The sequence below is a fragment of the Chiloscyllium plagiosum genome, chromosome 11, assembly GCF_004010195.1.
Source record: "Chiloscyllium plagiosum isolate BGI_BamShark_2017 chromosome 11, ASM401019v2, whole genome shotgun sequence".
Taxonomy (NCBI): domain Eukaryota; kingdom Metazoa; phylum Chordata; class Chondrichthyes; order Orectolobiformes; family Hemiscylliidae; genus Chiloscyllium; species Chiloscyllium plagiosum.
The window spans coordinates 27694085-27708139 of record NC_057720.1 but is presented as its reverse complement, the minus strand read 5'-3'; positions in this window follow the sequence as shown (position 1 = coordinate 27708139).

Sequence of the window (14055 nt, the reverse complement as noted above, 5' to 3'; positions counted from 1 at the left end):
TTTTTTTGAAATTCCAGTCAATAGGTAACAAACCTGGATGAGGCTCTAATAACTAGCTCAACACCACCACCACAAGGGCACTTGGGATGAGTAATAAATGCTGGCCCAGATAGTGATTCCAGGAGTGAATCCTAAAGAAAGGTGGGCTAAGGGAGGAGTGGAGATGAGCAATGTTAGAAGTGAAAGTATTGCATTCTGTTAATGGAGTGCAAAAAAATTGGAGTCAAGAATAGAATGCCAAGGTTACAAGGTGAATGATTACATTATTGACTGAAGCATCTACAGTGTGTTTTAGAACCCAGGGTGATGTAGGGCTGTGGACATTTTATTAAGTCCTGTAGTAAGAAACTTCTTGTCCACAAATAACTCCATTGGCCTAAAGGACATTCATTGATTTTAAAGATCAAACTTGTAAAGCTTTATTGGACAATAAAAATTGAAACGAAGCATTTCACTGTCTATAGATGGCAAGAGACACAGGTTCAATGTGTGTCGGCCTGTCCCAAGATTCCGGAACTTCATGGATCTTCTCTTCCTTCTTCAACCTTCTCTCTTGACTCTGTAGTTGGACTTGCATTCATCACTTTCACGCAGTTCATTCCACACACAAGCCGCTTTGTGTAAAACATCGCCCCCATGTTCTTTTGAAAATGTTTTCTCACCTTAAAAATACTCCACCTAGTTTTGAACTCCACCACCCTAGGGAGAAGACCTGAGCTATTCACCTTATTTATGTCCCTCATGATTTTCTAAGCCTCCATAAGATCTCCCTTCAAACTCCTACACTCCAGTGGAAAAGCGTCCCAGTTTATCCAACCTATTATAACTCAAGCCCTCCATTCCCAGCAACATCCTGGTAAATTTGTTCTGATTAAACCTTCTCTAATTTAATAATACCCTTTCTATAGGAGGGTGACCAGAATTGCAGACAGTACACCAGAAAAGGCGTCACCAACGTCCTATACAACCTCAATATGACGTCCCAACTCCTATACCCAAACGTCTGAGCAATGAAGGCAGTGTTCTAAACACCTTTTTAATCACTCTGTCTCACTTATGTTGCAAATTCTAAAAAATTATGTACCTGATCCCCTAGGTCTTTCTGTTCTTCAAGACTACCCAGGACCCGACCATTAACTGTACATGTCCTGCCCTTGTTTGTTTTACCAAAACATAATACCTCTCATTTATCCAGATTGAAGTCCATCTGCCACTCCTCAGCCCATTGACCCAAATGATCAAGATCTCTTTGCAACCTTACTCTCATTTACTAACCATGCCTCCTTTATTCTCATCCAAATTATTTATATAAATGACAAACAAAATTGGACCCAGTACCAATTCCAGTGGAACTCCGCTGGTCACAGGCCTCCAATCCGAAAAACAATTCTCCCACCACCATTCTCTGTCTCCTACTGACAAGCCAATTTTGTTACCAACTGGTAAGCTCACCTTGAGTCCCATGTGATCAAACTTTACTAATGAATTCCTTCACTCAATCCTCATAGCGTAGAAGTTTGATTCTTTAAAGTGCCTATCCATTATTCTTTTGAAACCATCGATCATGTTTGTCTCATAGACAGAACGTTGAAGGTCATTACCGTTCACTGCGGATTTTTCCTCCCATTTCTCATCCCTCTGCCCTCCCCATCCAAACCCTTTAAAACTGTGTTCCCTGTGCTTGTCATCTTTAATGGGAATGGTGTTAGACATTTATAATGACGGAACAAATTTAAACGTAAAAGTGAAACAGAATATTGCAAGGAAAAGTCAGTTGATTAAAGTATGGTAACACCTAACAGATTAATTGAGCTTCTTTTGAGAATCTATTTGATTTGAATAATGATTATGTTGTCAATGTTGTGTATTTTGGCTCTCAAAAAAACATTTGACAAAAATGCTGTATAACACATTTGAATCTAATCCCGGGATAACTTCTGGGGATCAGGGAGGAAGTGGTAGATAACAATGAAAAGTAAGGGGAAAGAGTTGTTTTGTATTTGTACTGGGAATGGGAAAAGGGCGGTAGCCCCTTGCATGTACACTGCCGTTCTTTGCTTGATCTCTCTCTCTCTGTTTCTCTCTCTCTCTCTCTCTCTCTGTCTCTGTGTCTCTCTCTGTCTGTCTGTCTCTGTCTGTCTGTCTCTCTCTCTGTGTCTCTCTTTTTCTCTCTCTCTCTTTGTCTCTCCCTCTCACTGTCTCATGTTTTGTATGTGGGGTTAGGGTCTGAAGTACGCTGCCTGAGAATGGAGTCATGTTTAACTGAGGCATTGAAAAGAGTGTTGGATTATCTGAAAAGGAAAAATGTACATGTCTGTGGGAAAGCAATCAGGGGAGTCAAGTCAAGTCGCCATTGTCTTACCAGATCCAAATGACACTAGGTGAATTTCTTCAGTGGGTCAGCATAGGCACAGCTGGCTGAAGGACCTGCTTCTTGTGCTCAAGTTATTTTATGATTTTATTAACTAAGAGATTTGTTATATATCACTCAGTGTAACACCCCTCTCTGTGGTTTGTCAGTCTACATATGTTCGACAGTTATTTACTGAACATGTACAATGAGCACTAAGCCCGATTCTTACTGAATGGCTCACACCCAGGCATGGTTGTGTTCTTTGGTTTACCTTTAATACTGTTACCGTGTTTATTCAGGCTGGGAAGGGCTCTGAAGGAGAAGGAAAGAAGAAATTCTTCACGCCAGATATTAACACTATCCTACTGGAGTAAGTATTCTGCTTTTCTCACATTTCTGTGATTAAGGATAAGACCTTTCTTTAAGCAAATGTCTGAGAAAAAATGGATCAACTTTTGGAATATAGTCCCCAAAACAGTAGTTAAGACCCAAGCAAATACTCTGTGATTGAATGATAGAAAAGGCTGTTTTAGTGAAATTGTGAAGGATCATAAACTGAAAGCAAAACTAAGGTTTATTAGTTTCCTAAATGATATTCCATTCCCTGTGTATACTCAAAATGACAAACTTCTGAAGTGCATGGCAACATGCTAATGTCCTGTGACAAGACTGCAAGATATTTAGTATGTTCCAATTTTGGTAAGAAAGTAATAGGATGGAGCTTTATATTATATGCTTCATTATTGATATATTGTTGCCGTTGTCATCGCATCTGCCTATTCTTGTCTGTCCTTGTACAGTATTGAGCTACAATTACAGGAGTTGAATGTGACAGTGCGCTCGGCAGTATACAGCTATTTGGCCTCTTTCTTGCCCTGCAGCAAGGACACCCTGATGAAACGTCTGAAGAAATTACATCTCAATGACCAGGTAAATAAAATCAAGAGCTAGTGTACGGAATTTGTTTTCCTGCTTTCCAGACATGCAACTTTGTACAGTGCAGAGCCATGTCCCAACAAAATACCCAGAGGAATATAAGTGGGACAAGGATAATATCAATCATACATTCCAGCTTTGATTTGTAATCTTTGCAAAGGTGAAGGATTCCAAGCTTTCAAGTGCAGTGTAGTAATAGAGTAACTATCCTGAGTTGCTATGCAGCAAGTGCATAAAATCTCCTGATTGTTAACCACAGTGGTGACTAGGTCAGAAGTGAGGTGACACTAGGTTATTAGTCCAACAGGCTTATTTGAATCCTAAGCTTTCAGAGCGTTGCCCCCTTTCTCAGGTGGAGTGAGAGAGAAGCACACAGGCACAGAATTTATAGGCAGATGGTGTGAGTGGAGTGTCGACAGGCCAAATAATAAGTCTCTGCAGGTGATCAGGAGTATCAGATGGTGTGAGTAAAGTGTCAACAGCTGAAATGAAAGCAGAGGGGTGACCTATAATCCAATTGAGGCAGAGAGATAATTACAAAAAATTAAAAATGAGGTAGTGCTGCAGACAAACCAAACAACTGGAATAACATCATAGGAATACGAGTCACATGCTGAAGGTCTAACCAAAGTGATAAGTAATCCAAAACTGTATAAACTAATTAATGTAGAGGGATTATAAATTATCATGATAATGGTGTCAAACCAGGACAGTAAGGAAGATTTTACAGATACAGAACAGTGTGGTGAGGTCATAAGTGGCACGATATGACCTTAGCATCACAATTGAGGCTGTCTTCGTGGGTACGAAACTTGGCTGTCAGTTTCTGCTTGGCAATTCTCCGTTGTTGTACAACTCGAAGGCGACCTTGGAGGGTGCTTACCCAAAGATCGGGGCCTAATTTCTTTGGCCACTAAAGTGTTCCATGACTGGGAGGGAGCATTCTTGTCTGGCAATTGTTGCGCAGTGTCCATTTACCCATTATCGTAGCATCTGCATACTCTCACCAGTATACCATGCCTGGGGGGAAGGTTGCCTGCAGCATTTAAGATAGACAACGTTGGCCGAGTCACAGAAGTATCTCCTGTATGCATACTGGATGGTGTTCCCATATGTGATGCTAGTATCCATGTTGATGATCTAACGTATCTCGCAGAGGTTACCGTGGCAGGGTTGTATGGTGTTGTGATCGATGTTATCCTGGAGGCTGGTAGTTTACTGTGAACAGTGGTCTGTTTAAGGTTTGGCAGTTGTTTGAAGGCAATAAGTGGAGGCATAGGGATGATCTTGGCAAGATGCTCGTTGTCAGCGATGACATGTTGAAGTGTGTGAAGAACATGGCGTAATTTCTCTGCTCCAGGGAAGTACTGGACGACGAAGGGTACTCTAGCGTATCCTGTGTCTGTCTTCTGAGGAGATCGTTGCAGTTTTTTGCTGTGCCATGTCAGAACTGGCAATCAATGAGATGAACATCGTATCCCTTTCTTATAAGGGCGTCCTTCAAAATATTTAGGTGTCTGTCGTGCTCCTCCTCATCTGAGCAGATCTGGGTATTTGCAGGACAGCCCATAGGGGATTGCTTCTTTAACATGTTTAGGGTGGAAGCTAGATAAGTGCTGCATTGTTAGGTTATCTGTGAGCTTGCGATAGAGTGAGGTACTGAGGTGTCTGTCCTTGATGGAGATGCGTGTGTCCGAGAATCAGACTGATTCTGAAGAGTAGTCCGTGGTAGGTCTGATGGTGGGATGAAACTTGTTGATATCACTATCTAGTCGTTTCATTGATTCTTTGACATGAGTCCAAAGGAAGAAAACATTGTCAATGTATTGGTATATAGTGTTGATTGGGGGGTCCTGTGCAGCAAAGAAGTCTTGCTCAAACTTGAGCATGAAATATTGGGGTACAAATTTTGGTCCCCATGGCTGTTCGGTGTGTCTGGATGAAAAATTGGTTGTCAAAGGTGAAGACGTTATGATCGAGGATAAAGCGGATGAGTTGTAGGATGGTGTTTGGAGACTGGCAGTTGTTGGTGTTGGGTACTGAGGCTGTTGCTGCGATGCCATCCTTGTGGGAGATGCTGGTGTAGAGTGCAGAAATGTCCATTGTGACGAGGAACGTTCCCGGTTCGACTGGTCCGTGGGTGCTGAGTTTCTGTAAGAAATCCGTAGTGTCGCGACAGAAGCTGGTGTTGGGTACTGAGGCTGTTGCTGCGATGCCATCCTTGTGGGGGATGCTGGTGTAGAGTGCGGAAATGTCCATTGTGACGAGGAACGTTCCCGGTTTGACTGGTCCGTGGGTGCTGAGTTTCTGTAAGAAATCCGTAGTGTTGCGACAGAAGCTGGAGATCCCCTGTACAATAGGTTTCAAGATGCCTTCCACATAGCCAGAGAGATTCTCACATAGGGTCCCATTGCCTGACACGATGGGACGTCCCGGCGTATTGGCTTTGTGTACCTTTGGAAGGCAGTAGAAGTCGCCTACACAAGAAGTATGTGGGATGAGGGCACGTAGGAGCTCTGAAGGACTGGATCCAAAGTTCTGATCAGTGTGTTTAATTCTCGGGTGTGTTCTTTGGTCGGATCAGCTGGTAGTTGCCTGTAGTGTTCCTGGTTGTTCAGTTGTTGGTACACTTCCTTGCAGTAATCTGTTCTATTCTGAATGACAATGACTCCTCCTTTATCTGCTGGTTTGATGACAATGTTGTCATTGGTTTTGAGAGCCTGGATGGCATTGCGTTGTGAATGGGTGATGTTTTGCTCTACCTTGTGGGTACAGCTGGCGAATCTGGCATTTATTTATTTCCTGACAGTTTGAGCATACGTGTCAAACCCAGGGCAGCGGCCCTCCGGTGGGGCCCATGTTGACACCTGCTTTGGTCGCTCCTCTACAGATCCCTGTGATGACTGTTCTAGTTCATCAGTGGGCTCAGTGAGATCACTGCCGGCACCTTGAAAGAATTCCCGGAGTCTCATTCGTCTGATGAACTCCTCTGTGTCTACTGCCAAAACCAACGGGTCCATTTTGGTGGTGGGGCACCAAATGTCAGGCAATGGGACCCTATGTGAGAATCTCTCTGGCTATGTGGAAGGCATCTTGAAACCTATTGTACAGAGGATCTCCAGCTTCTGTCGCAACACTACGGATTTCTTACAGAAACTCAGCACCCACGGACCAGTCGAACCGGGAACATTCTTCGTCACAATGGAACTCTACACCAGCATCCCCCACAATGATGGCATGGCAGCAACAGCCTCAGTACCCAACACCAACAACTGCCAGTCTCCAAACACCATCCTACAACTCATCCGCTTTATCCTCGATCATAACGTCTTCACCTTTGACAACCAATTCTTCACCCAGACACACGGAACAGCCATGGGGACCAAATTTGTACCCCAATATGCCAACATTTTTATGCACAGGTTCGAACAAGATTTCTTCTCTATGCATGATCTCCAACCAGGTACATTGATGACATTTTCTTCCTCTGGATCCATGGCGAGGAGTCACTGATAAAACTACACAGTGACATCAACAAGTTTCATCCCACCATCAAACTCACCATGGACAACTATCGACTGTCTGTCTCATTCTTGGAAACGTGCATCTCCATCAAGGATGGGAACCTCAGCACCACACTCTACCGCAAACCCACAGACAACCTCACAATGCTACACTTCTCCAGCTTCCACCCAAAACATATTAAAACAGCCATTCCCTATGGACAAGCCCTACGCATACACCGGATCTGCTCAGATGAGGAGGAACGTGAGGGACACCTGGAAGTACTCAAGGATGCCCTCACAAGAACGGGGTACGATGCTCAACTCATCGACCGCCAGTTCCGACGTGCCACAGCAAGGAACCGTAATGACCTCCTCAGGAGACAGACACGTGCTGCAACTGACAGGGTACCCTTCTTTGTTCAGTACTTCCCAGAGGCTGAAAAATGACATCATGTTCTTCGTGACCTGCAACACAGTATCAATGAGGATGAGCACCTCACCAAGACCTTCCCCACACCTCCACTACTTGCCTTTAAACAACCGCCAAACCTCAAACAGATCATTGTTCGTAACAAGCTGCCCGGCTCTCAGGACAACCCCATACAACCCTGTCACGGTGGACGCTGCAAAGCGTGTCAGATTGTGGACATAGATATCACTATTACGCGTGGGAACACCTCCCACCTTGTACATGGCAGGTACTCATGTGACTCAGCCAACATCGTCTATCTTATACATTGCAGGCAAGGATGCCCGGAGGCATGGTACATTGGGGAAACCGAGCAAAGGCTACGACAACGGATGAATGGGCACCGCACAACAATCAACAGACAGGAGGGTTCCCTCCCAGTTGGGGAACACTTCAGTGGTCCAGGACATTCAGCCTCGGACCTTCGGATGACCATCCTCCAAGGTGGACTTCGGGACAGGCAGCAGAGAAAAGTGGCTGAGCAGAGGCTGATAGCTAAGTTCGGTACCCAAAGGGAGGGCCTCAACCGGGACCTTGGGTTCATGTCACATTACAGGTGATCACCACTGCACTACACACACACACACAGATATTCCTACACACACACACACTCTCACATGCACACGGACACAGATACACACAGACGCGCACACAGACACCCACACACACCCTTATAGACACACACCCGAGAATGCAACTTTAAAAAAAAGGGTTTTGTGATTTACACTTGAAAGAAGTGAAACTATCACTGTATTCTAACAGATGAAAGGCTTAATAGACAATCAATTTTTCACTGTATAATTTCAGTTACATCACACTGCAAATTTTTGCTATAAATTCTGTGTTACGATCGAGTTTTCCACAATCACCTGATGAAGGAGCATCGCTCCGAAAGATAGTGTGCTTCTAATTAAACCTGTTGGACGATAACCTGGTGTTGTGTGATTTTTAACTTTGCAAAATCCTGGTTACCATTGCTTTGTTATCCAGATTCACTAATTGAATGCAAATTCCATCAGGACTGTGTTAGAATTTGAACTGGTCTCTGGGGCCACTGGATCATTACTTCAGTGATTATAGCAGGTTAGAAGTCATACGACACCATGTTATAGTCCAACAGGTTTATTCAAAATCACAAGCTTTCGGGTGCTGCCCTTTTCTCTGGTGAAGTGATGAAGGAGCATCACTCCGAAAGCTTGTGATTTCAAATAAACCTGTTGGACTGTAACCTGGTGTCATGTGACTTCTGACCCTGTCCACCCCAATCCAAAACCGGCATCTCCATATCATGATTATAACAATAAGTTTCTATCGCTACAACAACAGACATCAAACATATAAGGAGATGAGCAGGTGACTTAAATTTCAGTCAATTCAGGTAAATTTTACGACGTGTCCATAAGAAGGAAATAAAGGCAGAGACATTAAGCAACTGAATTCCAGAGGGTAGGACCTAGGTGCCTAAGGATAGTATAGCTCATACTGGAGAGTTAAATTGGTAATGCTTAACATTCGGAAAACGAAGCGTGGACTCTATTCTGTACACAAAAAGAAAAAGACTCTGAGATTCCAGTTGCCTGCTACTTCAACACACCACCTTGTTCCGTGGCCAACATCTCAGTGCTCGAGTGAAACTCAGCACAAGCTGGAAGAACAGCACTTTATTTTCCACTTGGGAACTCTAAAGCCTTCTAGATTCAATATCCAGTCCTACAATTTTAGGGCTTGAGATAGCTTCTACCATGTCATTACCCCAATACCAACACACCATGGTCTGATTTTACACAAAATCCATTGTTAGCCCCAAACAGTCCCCATGAATAGCTATCCATTCTCCTAGACCGACCGTTATCCAATCCTTTGTCTGTCCAACTGTCCTCCTCTCTCTTTGGGCTCTATTTTTACCTATCATTTATTCCTTACCCTGTCCCTCCACCCTATCTTCTGCATACAAATCAACATTTTTTAACTATGCAATCACATGAATAACTGCCTATCAGTGTGTGTTTCACATTCTTGGCAATCTTTGGATGAGAACGATTCTTCTGAATAGCCTGTTAGATGTCTTGGTATCTTATAGCAGTAAACATACTCTCTTTATCCATTACATCAAAATATTCCATAACATTAAACATTTTCCCTGAGTCTTTTACTTAAAAGAGAAAAGAGACCCAGTTTATCAAACCTTGCCTGGTAAATAAAGCCATGTAGTTTTGGTATCATCCTTTTAAGTTTCCTCTGCATCCTCTTCAAAGCTTCCATACATATCTCTCGTAAACAGAACTGCAAGCAGTTTGTTGTCTAACCAAGGCTGAGCACTAACTTTGCAGAGCTTTCCTAAGTTTATGTTCTATCATTGTAGAAATTAACCGTGTTTGGTTTGCGTTTTGATGCCTGTTAACTGTGATAAAACTTTTACTGATACATATATTTGCATTCCAAGATCCTATCATTCCTCTACCCCTACTGAGATTTATTTTCCAAATAATGGGATTCCCTATTTATTTTAATAAAATTGATGTTATACTTTATTTGCCAATTGTTTGTCCATTTGCAAGTTTATTCATGTTCTCTTACAATTTGCTGCAATCATATTTAGTATTGACTATTCACCATGTCATTTGCAAATGTCAAAATTAGGGTTAGAGGAGAAAAACTTAAAAGGGACCGAAGGGGCAACATTTTCAAGCAGAGGGTGGTGTGTGAATGCAATGAGCTGCCAGAGGAAATCACAGAGATGTACAGCACGGAAACAGACCCTTCGGTCCAACTCATTCATGCCGACCAGATATCCAAACTAACATAGATCCATTTGCTAGCATTTGCCCATATCCCCCAAAACCCTTGGTATTTATATAACCATCCAGATGCCTTTTAAATGTTGTACCAGCCTTTACCACTGCAGAGTATAACAGGATCTTGATCAGATGGGCCAATGGGCCGAAGAGTGGCAGATGGAGTTTAATTTGAATTATGGGCCATGTGATGGCAAATGGGACTAGATTTGTTTTGGATATCAGGTCAGCATAGACGAATTTGACCAAAGGTTTAGATCGGAGTGATGCTGGAAAAGCACAGCAGGTCAGGCAGCATCCGAGCAGCAGGATTTTTCTGCTCCTCGGAATTTGACCAAACGGTCTGTTCCATGCTGTAGATATTGATGACTCCACCTAAACTGTTAATTTAAAAGTCCCAGGAATATTACATGTGGAAAACCATTTCCCATCTTCTGCCAGGCTGATTGTTTATTCTGCATTCCCTCACTTTATTATCAGTCTTGAATCCAGCCAGTAATCTATTCTGACAATTGCCCCTTGATATCTTCTAGGAATAACAGGCAAATGGAAGTTGCAAAGATAGGGACAGTCAAGGCTAATAAGGCATTCAAAACAAGGATTAGAAGTTAAAATCCATTTGATGCATGACCAAGAGATGGTCAGCCAACACAGTGATGCGGGAACAGTACTTGGCACAACCTAAGACACCTGCAGCAGAGTATCAAATATGTTCAGTTCACAGAGGGTGAAGGGTGGCAAAGACATGAAAGGGAGTAGCAGATGAGCTAAACAGGGGGGGTGATTTTATGGAGGTAGCCTTTGTGGTGGTGTGTGTCTTTGGAAGTGAGTTCTGTCATCGATCACTGGAGTCGAAACGTTAAATCTGTTTATCTCGCCGCAGATGCTGCCAGACCTGCTGAGTTTCTCTAAAACTTTTTGTTTTTCCTTTGCTTCAAATCTCTATCATCCACATGATTCCACTCTGTAGGGATTCTATTCTATGCTATTTCTTTATTTTATTCGAAGATTGTAAAGAGACTCGTTGGCTCAGACTATTGGCAGGAAATGGGATGGTATTTGTGACTGGTACTGAAATGAATGACTTCAGTTTCCCCAACATTTAGATACAGGACGTTCCTACCCCCTCAGGACTGACTGTCCCACACACAACTCTGAGATTTGCAGTTAATTGTAATCACACTTTGTCCAATCGGACTTTCAGTGTCTTCACATCACCCCCCCGCCTTCCTTTTCTGACCAATCAGCGCTGCCCTGGAACATCACTCACCATTGGATTGTCAGCAGTCAATCAATAATTCGTTTCTCGGGCATTAACCGTTAGGAAATTACACCGTTGTTGCCAAGTTCAATTTATATGAAACATTTTCTGTTTCCTGGGAGGTTCTCACTCGGCGGCCATTTGCTTTTCCACAAACCGTCAACATCCATAGGCCCCACCCCCAACCGCTCTACCTCGGCTAATCAGACTCCTTTTCATCACAAAGCAATTGATCCACACCTGGCCAATCATCGAGCGGTTCTGTGATGTCGGCCAATAGGCTTCGGCGTCGGCTCCGCCCACCCACCGACTGCATTACGGACCAACCAGCAGCGGCAGGTTGTTGCCATCAGCCAATCAGCTCGCGGGGCTGCGGCTTTCATGGTCCGCGTGCAGATTTGCACATTGTTGTCCCCGGAGGAGACAGAGGTCTGGGCGATGAGGTCAGTCAATCATTGGCGAATGGGTCAGTGACGCTGGAGAGGAGAACCCAATGAGACTGCGGCTTTGAGGAGGAGCTTGTGAGGCAGCAGTTAGAAAGGCTGCAAGAAATCTCGATTGTTAAGGTGAATGGTGGCAAGGAAATGGAAAGAAGATGTGGCAAGTCTGATACCACCCGGCCCTCTCAGGCCTTTGTCATCACTTGACTCACCCCAGGGGATCGTGGTGAACGCAGAACCAGAAAGAAAGTGTTGTCTCCAGAAGAGCATGAAGTAAACCAAGCAAAGCAGCTCGTGTGTGTTGCCCAGACCTTGAATTTAGTGTCATTTGGATTTGGGGGGGGGAGGGATGGTTGCTGGCTGGCTGGTGAACAATACACTGTCTGTCGGTGAGATGGAAGTAGCCCATAGACCTAGTGATAGTTGTCAAGAATCACATTTGAAGCTTAACAATCACCAGTATCACCACTAATGATATTTACTAGACTGAGTTTCGATCTCTTCTCCACTTGATATGTGGAGCAAGAAAACCTCACCAAGACAGCTGAAGGCCTCACCGAAAAGAAGTGGCCCAGTTGTTTGTCAGCAGTGGAAAATACGTGGGCCGTGAGAGGGAAGATGTAAAAAGAGCATGCTTCATCTCTCCACCCAGCCCTCTCCACCAACCCCACACAGAGTCAGAAACGTTGCCACCTATGGCAACGCATGATGATCTGGCCCCCTTTGAAGGTCTTCCAAGAAGCTGCAGATATCAGCATTGGCCTACAGCAAAACCTTGAACCTCTTAAGGCACTGTTGCTGGCTTTGCTGGGGATATCCCCTCCTTAAAATTGGAGCCATGTCCACCTATGCTTTGTGGATCCAGAGAAGGAGGCTGCTTCTGTGCCTTCTCATTAGAGGTTCCTGCTCCAATTATATATGTTGCCTATGGTGCAGTAGAAACAGTTTGGGGCAGTATGATGGCTCAGTAGTTAGCATTGCTGCCTCAGAGCGCCAGGGACCCAGGTTTGATTCTACCCTCGGGCGGCTGTCTATGTGAAGTTTGTACATTGTTCCCGTGTCTGTGTGGGTTTCCCCTGGATACCCTGGTTTCCTCCCATAGTCGAAAGATGATCAGGTTAGGTGGACCTGCCATGCTAAATTGCCCATGCTGAAAGGGATGTGTAGGCTTGGTGGATTAGCCATGGGTCTAGATTAGAGTGGTGCTGGAAAAGCACAGCAGTTCAGGCAGCATCCGAGGAGCAGTAAAATCGACGTTTCGGGCAAAAGCCCTTCATCAGGAATACAGGCAGAGAGCCTGAAGGGTGGAGAGATAAGTGAGAGGAGGGTGGGGGTGGGGAGAAAGTAGCCATGGGAAATAGAACATAGAAGATTACAGCACAGTACAGGCCCTTCGGCCCTCAATGTTGCGCTGACCTGTGGAACCAATTGAAGCCCATCAAATCTACATTATTCCATTCTCATCCATTTGCCTATCCAATGACCATTTAAATGCCCTTAAATATGGCGAGTCTGCTACTGTCGCAGGCAGTGCATTGCACACCCCTACTACCTTCTGAGTAAAGAAACTACCTCTGACATCTGTCCTAAATCTATCACCCCTCAATTTAATGCTATGTCCCCTCATGCTAGCCATCGTCATCCAAGAAAAAAGGCTCTCCCTGTCGAAACCTCTGATTATCTTACATGTCTCAATTTAGATTAGATTTCCTACAGTGTGGAAACAGGCCATTTGGCCCAATAAGTCCACACCGACCCTCCGAAGAGTAACACACCCAGACCCATTTCCCCTGACTAATGCATCTAACACTATGGGCCATTTAGCATGGCCAAATCACCCGGCCTGCCTATCTTTAAACTGTGGGAGGAAACGAGCACATGGAGAAAATCCACACAGACATGGAGTGGATGTGCAAACTCCACACAGTCACCCGAGGCTGGAATCAAACCTGGATCTCTGGTACTGTGAGGCAGCAGTGATAACCACTGAGCCACCACGCCATCCCAAGTCACCTCTCAACCTTCTTCTCTCTAACGAAAACAGCCTCGTCCCTCAGCCTTTCCTCATAAGACCTTCCCTCCATACCAGGCAACATCTTAGTAATTCTCCTCTGAACCCTTTCCAAAGCTTCCACATCCTTCCTATAATGCGGTGACCAGAAATGTACGCAATACTCCAAATGTGGCCGCACCAGAGTTTTGTACAGCTTGCAGCACGATCTCATGGTTCCAAACTCAATCCCTCTACCAATAAAAGCCAACACATTGTATGCCTTCTTGCCAACCCGATCAACC